Source organism: Phaseolus vulgaris, chromosome 11 (genome assembly GCF_051622355.1).
Source record: "Phaseolus vulgaris cultivar YP4 chromosome 11, ASM5162235v1, whole genome shotgun sequence".
NCBI lineage: Eukaryota > Viridiplantae > Streptophyta > Magnoliopsida > Fabales > Fabaceae > Phaseolus > Phaseolus vulgaris.
Window position 1 is genome coordinate 38,527,782 of NC_143508.1, and position 13,124 is coordinate 38,540,905.

The 13,124-nt window shown below is 48.3% G+C and overlaps 1 pseudogene; it reads left to right on the forward strand.

Moving 5' to 3' along the window:
* The window catches only part of LOC150023241 (polyadenylate-binding protein 3-like), a 42,579-nt pseudogene that overhangs the window by 10,249 nt on the left and 19,206 nt on the right, over positions 1-13,124 (forward strand).

A 13,124-nucleotide genomic window follows, 5' to 3' on the forward strand; every position in this document is an offset into this window, starting at 1 on the left:
TAAGCACGAGTCCACTGTATGGCCAAAGCCCTGGTGAAACTCACACCAGGTGTCTGGCTTTGGTCCCAGCACCTTGTCGCCCACCTTTTCTGGCGCCTTCAACCTAGCGGATATATTGGGAATGGCGATCAGATCCGCCAATCCCATGACAAACTTGTGCTTAGGCGGGCGATTGTATTCCCAGCGTGCTGGTTGCTGACGTCCTTGGCCCCTGCCCTTGTTCTTCCTTGGATCATAAGGATGGCGAGTCCTCTGATCCCTTTTGGCCGCCGCTGTCTCCAGCACCCTCTGGGGCTGGACCCTGGTCTGGGCACGTGGCCTAGTGGGGGCCACGCTTCCTCTCTTCTCGGCGACTTCGCTCTCGTCGGCGATGTGGGCCACTGCAAGTCGCCTGACCTCAGCAAACGTGGCGGGGTGTGCCCTGATCAACCCCTCGCAGAATGGTCCCGGCAGCACGCCTTTCTTAAATGCATAGACTAGCATTTCTTCATCCTTGGCCGGCGATCTGACCATCTGCGCCCCAAAACGATTCAGGTAGTCCCTGAGGGACTCTCCCTGATACTGCCTTATATCAAACAGGTCGTAAGACACCCTGGGCGGTGCCTTATTCACGATGTACTGCTCGACGAAAATCTTCGAGAACTGTTGAAAACTGGTTATGTGACCGTTAGGCAGGCTCACAAACCATTCCAGCGCCGTTCCCTGGAGCGTGCTCACAAACATCTTGCAATACACTGCGTCTGATCCCCCTGACAGCATCATCTGCGTATGGAACGTGGTGAGATGAGCTTCAGGATCCTCCACGCCGGTAAAAACAGCCTTCACAGGTACCACGCTCGTAGGGATAGGCGTGTCAGTAATCGCCTGATCGAAGGGCATGGGAAAAACACGAGGTGGCGACGACGGCGCGACCTCTTCAGCCACAGAACGCCCCTGCTGCTCCTGAAGAGCTTGACGCAGCTCCTCAGTCACCTTGCTAAGCTCGTCATTCCTGGCCCGAGAGGCGGCCAGGTCCTCGTGCATTCTCGCCTGTTCTATGCGCGAGGCTTCCACAGTTGCCTGCAACGAGCGCATAATCTCTACCATCTGCGCCATGGTCATGGCAGTGGCACCTTCAGCAGCGACGGGCGCAACTGGACTTGAACGGTTGCTTCTCATTTTTCTCATGAAACTTAGCAAATCACAGAATGCAGCGAACAACACTTACTTCAGCTACGATCGATTCAGCGATCAATCGAAAAAAAACTGTGCGAAACTCCGCAAGAAAACTCAAGAACACCGCAAACCTTCAAACAAACCTGCAACTCCACCAGAAACCACCGCTTTCCCCACGGATAACCAAACGAGCGAAAGAACTCAAACTCCACCGAACAAATCACGCGTAAACAGCAGAAAACCTCACTTCACCGATCAAAAATCCAAACGAACGGTATAAAAAGTGAATCACCGAACAAATCTCAAGCGAACAGCGAACGATGGTTGCACCAGCACACAACCACGCAGAAAACTACGAAAACCTCCAAGAACTCACGCTGTGGATGGGAGCAAGTTTTACACGGCCCCACGGTGGGCGCCTGATGATCCTGCCTGTTGACCAGAACGCTGGAAACTGCCTCGTCAAAGGATCGACGTGTGCACCGCTTCAAACCTCCGTCCCTCTTCGAGATCCACCTCAAGAACCTGCAAAAGAACAAAGCGGCGCCGCTGCGGCCGATCGCGCTCCAACGCCCAAGTCAGTGACCGAACCACCAAATACTAAGAGCGAGAACGCTCAAGAAATCTCAAAGAACCGTGCCAATTCTCTCTCACAGTAAGCTCTATAACTCGCAAGCGTAAAGAGTGTAATCTGAACGTGCGTACCTCAGAAAGTTCGTTGAGAACTCTTATATACCTGGTCACTTTCTCTCTCCTGGCAATTACAGACCTGGACACGTGGCTTGCATCCAGTCGTACACGTGCCATCATCTGGAGCCTCCTTGACTTGGGCGCTGCTTCTGACTCTCTTTTTGGCTAAGTTACTTATGCATGGTACTACCCAGTGCATAGCTAACTTGGGAGCGCGATCTCTACTAGAATTGGCGAGTTAGGGTGCTCTCGTACACCTTCCCTGTGGTCTCGCCGGCCGCCTTCATAATCTGCACCACCTTCATCTTCGGCGATGTGCTTGCTATGGCGATCTCCAATCACTTGGTCGCCTGAGTTTACATCTGGCGACTTCATCTTCAACTGGACGATCGCCTGGTATGCTGGAGATCGGAGCACGCCAACTTAATAACTGACGATTACACGAATCCCCCGATTTCCTTCCCTTCTGCAACTCTGGTGCCTTGTCAACACGCCTACTCTGTGGCTTGGTGCCACGTCATCACTTCCGACTACCAGGGCGGTACATATATATATATATATATATATATATATATATTGTTCAATACTTACAAAAAAAATAATTTAATTTATGTTGCAGCGGCCATTGAACATTTTAACTTCACTCTCCTGAATGGAAAACTCATTCACATTATGTTTTCTCATCGTGATCACAGTATTAGAAAAAGTGGATATACAAATGTGTTCATTAAGAATCTAGAGAAGTCGGTAGATAACAAGGCACTGATACTTTTTCTAAAGGGTATGGATTTGTCCAGTTTGAGATGAGTCTGCTCAGAATGCTATAAAAAAAATTAAATGACATGTTAATAAATCATAAGAAGGTCTATGTTGGGCTTTTTGTTTGAAGTTAGGAAAGGACTTCAACTAATGGATCATCGAAGTTCACTAATGTGTATGTGAAAAACTTTTATGAAACTTACACTGAGAAAGACCTTAAACAACTCTTTAATACCTATGATACTATAATTAGTGTTGTGGTCATGAAAGATGCAGATGGAATGTCCAAAGTTTTTGGTTTTGTGAATATTTGAAAGACCAGATTCAGCTGCAGTTGAAAGGTTAAATGGAACAATAATCAACAATGACAAGGTTTTATATGTGGGGAGAGCTCAAAGGAAGTTAGAAAGAGAGGCATAGTAAAGCTAAAAGTAAATTTGATCAACTTCAAAGTGCTAACTTGTATCTGAAAACTTTGATAGTAGCTTTAATGATGAAAAATTGAAAGAGAATTTTTGTGTGTTTGGAACAACATCTGGTAAGGTACACTTTGGTTCATTCTATATTGGTTTATTTTTTATAGAATGTCTAAAATTACTTCATCATTGTATTTATTTCATATTGTGCAGGTAATGGTTGATGCTCTTGAACATAGCAAGGGTTGTGGTTTTGTTGCTTTCTCTAATCTGGAAGAAGCTAGTAAAGCGGTAAGTCTTTATTTGTATTAGATTGACATAATAAATATTATATATTGTTTACTCTTTCTTCTATCTATTTATTTACAGATGAATGAATGGGAAGATAATTGGATAAAAGTCTCTCTATGTTGCAGTAGCTCAACGAAAAGAAGAAAGGAAGGCTAATCTACAAGTGATTTGGTGATTTTGTGTGTTGTTTTAAGAAAAAATTATACTTTAACAACTTAAAGAAGTTGTATAAAAAGCTGATGTGATAGTTTTAACAATAACAAAAATGTAATAAAGGATAAATTTATAAATAAATGATGTGAAAAATATTAAAATAATAGTATTAAGAGTTGTAGGATGGGTGTAGAAAAAGAGTGGGTTGTGAATTTATCATGTTCTTGTTTTAAATTGTGTATTAATTTTGTTGTAACTTTTTATAAATTTTTTATTGTATTCAGGCTCAGTTTTCTCATATGATTGTACTTGTTGAAATGAATGGGTATCATCCAATAGAATCATTTCATCCTCATATGTATTTTGGTTCAGGAACATCTAGTTTTGTTTCACCAATCGACTATGGTTTCTAACCCCATCTCTTGCCACCAGGCATGTGAGGTGTTGCTTCAAATTTCATCATGCCATATCATCTTCAAGAACAAAGGATGAATCTTATCGGAAAGGTTGGAAATAACCAGGTGCTTATGCATAGTAAAGTTGTGTTCTTCATCCATACACAAATATACCTCCTTTTAAATTTGAAATTTTTGAATCTAGATCTCTTCCAACCATGGAATTAGATACATGTCAAATGGTCAAAATGACATAATTGTTATAGTGTTCCACATCGTCTTTGTTCCTTTGAAAACATGTATCTTTGAGTATTCATCCCCTGATAGTGCACACATTAAAGAGTGTCTTGCTTTTGAGTTTAGAAAATGTCTTTGTTTCTGGTTGTTTGTCCACAACCCCTTTGGAATAGGCTCATTATCTCCATATACTTGCATGTAATTTCAATTCTCAACTAAATTCATCATATTTATATGATGATTTGAAGAACGCATTCATACATTGCTTGCAGTAATTAAAAAACTTACCCTTGAACAAGAGATGTTTGCTTATGAATTATCCTCCATTTTCCATAGCTGTTAGGATCGTTTTCTCTTGTCTTGCAAAGAACTAATCTTAAGAGAATAGATTTGATACCAACTGAAAAAAAAGTTATCTCTAGAAATGTAGGGCTTAAAAAAGCTAAAAGGTTGTCTCTTTAGATTTTCTCAATTCGTCCTATTAGATGCTTGAAGGGGGTTGTCTAATTATTTTCCAAAAGAGTTCACAAAAATCTTCGTAAAATGTTTTATTGATAACAAAGAGAAACAATGTACAAGTAAAAAAGAGACAATGAACACTTTTTTATTACCGATTTACATTTAACCTGGGCTATTTACAGTTCTCCAATACAACCTGCAAATAATTCCACTAAACAAATAATTGTTTATAAGTATTCTTCATTCCACTTATGGGTTACCCGAGTATATAAAGTCTCTCCAAGTTATTAGCTAAACTCTCATTGAGTTTAAATACAAGCATACAAATCCCTCCAAGCTAAGTACACAAAGTCTCTCCAAGCTATACAACGATAAATTGTTTTTTACAAAATTTCACACTCAAATAAGTAGATATTACAAACACTCTTTGTCTATCGAACAACTTCACACATGTGAAGGATATACAATATAAGCACTCTTGTTACAAGTCGTCTAGAAGACGATATCTCTGAAATACTAAAAGTTGTAAAAGAATGAAAGAATGTAAGCATATACACGTGGGATCATTTTTCATTAATTCATTGTCAAGTTTTCATGTGCATGACAAGCTTCTATTTATAGGCATTGTACCGCCCGGGTAGTCGGAAGTGATGACGTGGCAGCAGGCGTATTAAGCAGGGCTCATGGCTGGCAGAAGGGAGGGAAGTCGGGGGGGCTCGTGTAGTCGCCAGTCCTTAAGATTGGCGTGCTCCGATCTCTAGCAAACCCAAACCGGCGGTCACCGGGTTTGAGACCAAGTGATTAGAGATCGCCGAAAGAAGGACATCGCCGAAGGATCAGTGAAGCTTGTTCCAGGTTTTCGAAGCAGAGGATGAAGCCATCAGATAGTCATTTCCTAGCTAGCCAGAGGTTGAGGTCGGGGAACAGTTTATCTGAACATGCACGGTGAAGCAAGTGAAGTAGATCATGAAGGCGGCCGGCGAGACCACAAGGTAGGTGTGTATGAAGGCACCCGTGCTCGCCACACAGAAGAGATCACGCTCCAAGGCAGCTATGCGCTGAGTTTTTTCATGCATAAGTAACTTAGCCAAAAGCCTGAAGAGTAAGAAGTGGCGCCCAAGTCAAGGATGCTCCAGATGGTGACACGTGTACAGCTGGATGCGAGCCACGTGTCCAGATGTGTAACTGTCAGGAGAGAGAAAGTGCACAGGTATATAAGAGATTCTAACGAACTTCTAAGGTACGCGCGTTTTAGATTACTTCTTTTACGCTTGCGAGAACTAGAGTACGCTGAGAGAGAATCTTGCACGGTTCCAGAGAGTTCTTGAGTTTTCTCTTAGTATTTGGTGATTCAGTCGCTGACATGGGCGTCGGAGCGTGATCGGCCGCAGCGGCACCATTCTGCTTTTTTGCAGGTTCTTGAGGTGAATTAGAGCGAAGGACAGAAGCTAACACGGCGTAGAGTCGATCCAGATCTGACGAGGCAAGGTTCTTGCGTCCTGGTCAACAGGCAGGATCATCAGGCGCCCACCGTGGGGCCGTGTAAAACTTGTTCCCATCCACAGCGTGAGTTCTTGGAGTTTCTGCAATTTCTGTGTGGTTGCGTGCTGGTGCAACCATTTTCCGCCGTTCATTCAAGCTTTGTTCGGTAAATTCGCGCTTTCCACCGTTCGTTTGAGGTTCTTGTTCGGTCAGGAGAGGTTTTTCGTTGTTTGCGCGAGTTTTAATCGGTGGAATCGAAGTTTCGACGTTCGTTCGGATTTTCGACCGGTAAATCAGAGGTTTTGGTGGAGAAGCGGTGGTCTATGGTGAGGTTGCGAGTTTCTGCGAAGATTTTGTTGTTGAGGTTGTGTTCTTGAAGTTCTTTGGAGTTTGCGAAGTTCTGACCGATTGATTGCTGGATCGATCGTTGCTGAGGGAGGTTTTGTTCGTCGCTCATTGTGATCTGTCAAGTTTCATGAGAAAGATGAGAAACAACCGTTCAAGTCCAGTTGCGCTAGTTGCTGCTGAAGGCGCCATGACTATGGCTCAGATGGTGGAGATTATGCGTGCGCTGCAGGCGAATGTGGAAGCCTCGCGCATAGAGCAGGCAAGGATGCATGAGGACCTGGTCGCCTCTCAGGCCAGGAATGAAGAGCTCAGCAAAGTGACTGAGGAGTTGTGCCAAGCTCTTCAGGAGCAGAGAGGGCGCCCAGTCTCTGAAGAGGTCGCGCCGTCGTCGCCACCTCGTGTTTTCCCCATGCCATTTGCTCAGGCGATCACGGACACGCCTATCCCTGCGAGCGTGGTACCCGTGAAGGCTACTTTCACCGGCGTGGAGGATCCTGAAGCACATCTCACCACGTTCCACACGCAGATGATGCTCTCAGGAGGCTCGGATGCTGTGTATTGCAAGATGTTTGTGAGCACACTCCAGGGGACAGCACTGGAATGGTTTGTGAGCCTGCTTACAGGTCACATAACCAATTTCCAACAGTTTTCGAAGCTTTTCGTCGAGCAGTACATAGTGAACAAGGAGCCGCCAAGGGTGTCTTATGATCTGTTCGACATAAGGCAATACCAGGGAGAGTCCCTCAGGGACTACTTGAACCGTTTTGGGGCGCAGATGGTCCGCTCGCCGGCCAAGGACGAAGAGATGTTGGTCTACGCCTTCAAGAAGGGCGCGCTGCCGGGACCTTTCTGCGAGGCGTTGATCAGGGCTCACCCCGCCACGTTTGCAGAGGTTAGGCGACTCGCGGTGGCCCACATCGCCGATGAAAGTGAGGTCGCCGAGAAGAGAGGGAGCGTGGCCCCGGCTAGGCTACGTGCCCATACCAGGATCCAGCCACAGAGGGTGCTGGAGACAGCGGCGGCCAAGAGGGATCAAAGGACCCGCCATCCTTATGATCCAAGGAAAAACAAGGCCAGGGGCCCAGGGCGCCCCAGGGAGTACAATCGCCCGCCGAAGCATAAGTTTGTCATGGGGCTGGCGGACCTGATCGCCATCCCCAACATAGCAGCCAGGCTCAAGGCGCCCGAGAAGGTGGGCGACAAGGTGTTGGGACCAAAGCCAGACGCCTGGTGCGAATTCCACCAGGGGGAGCGTTGTGCCTCATGACATGTTTGGCATTAGGATACCAGCTCGACGACCTGGTCAAGAGCGGGTTCGTAAATGATTACTTGCTGGACAGGAGGGCAGGGGGAGCGTCGAGCTCCCAGCCAGCAGGTGGTGAGGCTCAGCAGCACGAAATGCCCACTCACGGAGAGATCCACACCATTGCAGGAGGTTTCTCGGGTGGTGGATGCACCGCGTCACAGAGGAAGAAGTATGCGAGGTCTGTGATGACGATGGACATGTTCGAGGACCACTCGCCAGACGTGGACATCACGTTCACAAGGGAAGATCTCAGGGACGTTGTGCCTCATGACAACGATCCAATAGTCATCTCGCTTGTTACGGCGGGAAGGAAGGTCCACAGGGTTCTGGTGGACCAAGGAAGCTCGGCAGATGTGATGTTCTGGCCGACTTTCACGCAGTTACAGTTGCCCCTTGACCAGCTGAGGCCCTATGGAGGGTGCTTGTATGGTTTCGCTGGCGATCAGGTGGAGGTCAGGGGGTATATAGAGTTAAGAACTACCTTCACGGATGAGGCGGGCTCGAGGACGGAGAAAATCAAGTACCTCGTCATGAATGCTCCCTCAGCATATAACATTTTGTTGGGAAGACCAACACTCAACAGAATAGGAGTTGTGCCTTCAACCAGGCACATGAAGGTGAAGTTGCCATCGATGGAAGGGGTGGTGATCACCATCAAATCTGACCAGAAGGAAGCGAAGAAATGCTATGAGAATAGCCTGAAAAACAAGAGGTCAGTAAGTTACATCACAACGACGCCGCCACCCGATGTGAGGCCCAAGCCAACAAAATGGCGAGTTGTCGGTGCAGCGATGGAGGTGGCCGTCGGGGGTGACGTCGCCATGATGGATGCTGAGGCTGAGGGAGAGAACGCCGAGCGAGAAGAAGAGGCGAGGAACCGCCCAGAGGAAGCGAGGGAGCTGGGAATCGCCAGGGCGGTGATCGCTAGGGAAGCTAAACCCAAACCCGTCGAGGAATGGCTCGAAAGGGAGATCGGGGGAAAGGTCTTCAAGTTGGGAAGATCCTTGGAGGCTGAGCTCCAAGACCAAATTGCCAAGGTGATAGAGCGGCATCTGGATGCTTTCGCATGGTCTGCTTCAGACATACCGGGAATCGACCCCGACTTCTTGTGCCACCATCTAGCAATGGACAACCAGGTCAGGCCAGTACGACAGAGAAGAAGGAAGTTCAACGAGGAGAGAAGGCAGGCGATCAGGGATGAAACACAGAAGCTCCTCGCTGCAGGCCATATCAGGGAAGTCCAGTACCCTGAGTGGCTGGCCAATGTCGTGCTGGTGAAGAAAAGCAATGAGAAGTGGCGCAAGTGCGTCGATTTCACTGATCTGAACTAGGCTTGCCCAAAGGATTCGTACCCTTTGCCAAGCATAGACGCCCTGGTCGACAGTGCTGTAGGGTGTAAGTTGTTGAGTTTCCTGGACGCCTTCTCGGGGTACAACCAGATAAAGATGCATCCCATGGATGAAGAGAAGACCGCCTTCATGACCGAGAGATCGTGCTACTGCTACAAGGTGATGCCCTTTGGGCTGAAGAACGCGGGGGCCACGTACCAAAGGTTGATGGATAGGGTACTTGCACCTATGCTGGGAAGGAATGTGCAAGCGTATGTAGATGACATGGTCGTGACCTCGCCGGAGAAGAGCAAGCACGTTGCGGACTTGGAGGAGTTGTTCACCACAATCGCTAAGTTCAGGTTGAAGCTGAACCCCGAGAAGTGCATTTTTGGCGTGGAGGAGGGAAAATTCTTGGGATTCCTCTTGACTGAAAGAGGAATAGAAGCCAATCCTGATAAGTGTGCTGCCATCCTGGCGATGAGGAGCCCGGCTACCGTGAAGGAAGTGCAGCAACTTACAGGTCGGATGGCCGCCCTGTCTCGTTTCGTGTCAGCTAGCGGAGAGAAGGGTCATCCGTATTTCCAGTGTTTAAGACGGAACAACAAGTTTGCTTGGACGAAGGAGTGTGAAGAGGCCTTCGTCAAGCTTAAAGAGTACCTAGCGAGCCCGCCGGTTTTGTGCAAACCGTTGGTGGGGACCCCTCTCAGGTTGTACTTTGCTGTGACTGAGAGGGCGGTGAGTGCGGTGCTCGCCCAAGACCACGGTCAGGCTCAGAAGCCTATTTATTTCGTCAGCAAGGTGCTGCAGGGCCCGGAAGTGAGATATCAGGCCTTGGAGAAAGCTGCACTGGCAGTGGTATTTTCGGCGAGAAGGTTGCGCCACTATTTCCACAGTTATACAATACTAATGATGACCGACTTGCCCATCCAGAAGGTTCTGAAGAAGCCCGACGTAGCTGGGAGGATGGTGAAGTGGGCGGTGGAGCTGTCGGAGTTCGATATCAAGTATGAGCCCCGAGGTCCGATCAAGGGGCAGATTTTCGCTGATTTCGTGGTCGAGCTCTCGTCAGAAGCAACGCGAGTTGAGGGGGATGATTTCCGTTGGGTGCTCTCGGTGGACGGATCGTCGAACCAGCAGGGTAGCGGTGCTGGAGTCATCTTGGAAGGGCCCAACGGCGTGCTGATTGAGCAGTCCCTGAGGTTTGCCTTCAAAGCCAGCAACAATCAAGCAGAGTATGAGGCGCTGATCGCCGGAATCTTGCTGGCCAAGGAGATGGGGGCCAGGGTGCTGATGGCCAAGAGTGACTCTTGGCCACGGGACAAGTAACAAGCGAGTTCCAGGCCAAGGATCCACAAATGGCGGCTTACCTGGAGTATGTACGGGAGTTGAAGAGTTCCTTTGTCTCCTTCGAAGTGGTCCATGTGCCCAGAGAGTAGAATGCCCGAGCTGACTTGCTAGCTAAGCTCGCCAGTTCAGGCAAGGGGAGTAGGCAGAGGACGGTGATCCAAGAAACTCTGAAGACGCCTAGAGCATTTGTGGCAGATCACCTGGTTCTTCAGATAAGTAAGTCGACGGAGAGAGCGGCGAGGAGTCACAAGTCTTTAACTCAGGAGACCTTGAGATCGCCGAGAATAAGAGCATGTCGGGGGGAGAAGGTGAACGTGGCACAGGTCTACGCTACCCATGAGCCAGACACTTGGGTAACACAGTACAAGCGATGTCTGGCAGATGGCCTTCTCCCACTGGATCCGACGGAGGCCAGAAAGATAAAGAAGAACTGCAGCAAGTTCACGATGATTGATGGCGAGTTGTATAGGTTTGGGTTCACACACCCACTCCTGGAATGTGTGCACGGAGAGAAATGTACAAGAATCATGGCCGAGCTCCATGAAGGGATTTGCGGAAGTCACGTCGGGGGTCGAGCTCTGGCCGCAAGAACCCTCCGTGCAGGTTACTACTGGCCAACAATGAGGGAGGACTGCAAGAAGTACGCACAGTGTTGCAAGCAATGCCAGCAGCACGCCGATTGGCACAAAGCGCCTCCCGAGGAGTTGAAGTCGATTTACAGCCCTTGGCCGTTTCATACATGGGGGATCGACATTCTGGGACCTTTTCCATTGGCGATCAGGCAGATGAAGTACTTGGTGGTGGCAATCGAATATTTCACCAAGTGGATTGAAGTAGAACCAGTGGCTCAGATCACCGCACACAAGATCGAGAGGTTTGTGTGGAAGAATATCGTGTGCTGGTTTGGTGTGCCTAAGCGCCTGGTGTCAGATAACGGGACTCAGTTTGCAAGTCACCTGTTGAAGAAGCTGTGCGAGGGGGTGGGAATTCAACAAGTATTTGCATTCGTCGAGCACCCTCAGACAAATGGCCAAGTAGAGTCAGCCAACCGGGTATTGCTGAGGGGTTTGAAGAGAAGGCTGGAGAAAGCCAAGGGATCGTGGGCTGAGGAGGTACCCCGTATAGTTTGGGCGTACCACACCACCGAGCAGTCAGGAACCCATGAGACCCCGTTCAGCCTGGTCTATGGATGCGACGCAATGATTCCAGTGGAAATCCAGGAGAGCTCGCCGAGATTCCAGAATTTTGTAGCGGAAGACTCGAACGAGGAAAGAAGGCTGAATCTGGATTTGCTGGATGAGGTCAGGGAGGAGGCGAGAGTAAAGGCTGAAGCAGTGAAAAGAAGGATTGAACGAAGGTATAACTCGAAGGTAATGCCAAGGCAGTTTAAAGAAGGCGACCTGGTGATGAGGAAGGCCCACCAGTACGAGATGGAGAACAAGTTGTCGCCCAAGTGGACGGGACCGTTCAGAATAACCGAGGCGCTCGGGAACGGCGCCTACCGCTTAGAAACATTAGAAGGAGGGGCGATTCCTCGCACTTGGAATGCCACGCACCTCAAGTTATATTACAGTTAAAAGCTTTGTAAGTAAAAACAAACACGAAGAGTTTGCAAGTGGACGGGACCGTTCAGAATAACCGAGGCGCTCGGGAACGGCGCCTACCGCTTAGAAACATTAGAAGGAGGGGCGATTCCTCGCACTTGGAATGCCACGCACCTCAAGTTATATTACAGTTAAAAGCTTTGTAAGTAAAAACAAACACGAAGAGTTTGCAAGCTTTCTGTTAAAACAGTTTGAAGGGGGCACTCTTTTTTCCCTAAGGAGGGTTTTTGATGAGGCCACCCAATAAAGAAGAGTTTTCGAAGTTTAAAGTGTTTTAGATTGCATGCTTGTTGTTGTTACGAAAGTTTTGAAAAAAGACCTTGTCACTCGAATGTGATTTAAGGCGAGTTTGAAGTTATGTTGCATGCTTTCTAAAAAGTTTTAAGTCCCCATCGCTTTTCGACGATTGGCAGCATCAGTTAAAGTTAAAAGTCCCCATCGCTTTTCGGCGATTGGCGGCATCCGTTGAGTTGAAAGTCCTCATCGTCTTTCGGCGATCGGAGGCACTAGCAGCGTTTAAAGACCTCAACGCCCTCGCGCGTCTTGAGGCGAGAAAGAGATAAAGACCTCCTCGCCGTCGAGCGAGTGCAGGCGAGAAGGAAAAAAAGTCCTCAGTGCCTCCATGGGAGAGAAGATGTAGCCTCTGGGGCAATGTAGAGGCACCAGTAAAAAGTCCTCAGTGCCTCCAGGGGAGAGAAGATGTAGCCTCTAGGGCAATGTAGAGGCACCAGTAAAAAGTCCTCAGTGCTTCCAGGGGAGAGAAGATGTAGCCCCTGGGGCAATGTAGAGGCACGAGTTAAAGACCTTCTCGTCGTCGAGCGAGTTCAGGCGAGTTAAAGACCTTCTCGCCGTCGAGCGAGTTCAGGCGAGTTAAAGACCTTCTCGCCGTCGAGCGAGTTCAGGCAAGATAAAATCCTTCTCGTCTCGAACGAGTTCAGGTACGGTGTAGAGGGTGGAAGAAGTTTGAAGGATGGCTAAGACAAGTTCGAAGAGAACGCCTAGCTGTCCGGCTTATTGTTCTGTAGCTCAGGGAGGTAGAGAAGGATCCGAAAGACGCCTCTACCCCCAGATGAGGGAACTATAGCCAAGTTGCGAAGGCAAAAGGGGGCTTACATCGCCGGGACCCTTTGGCGATTAGAAGAGATTCAGGC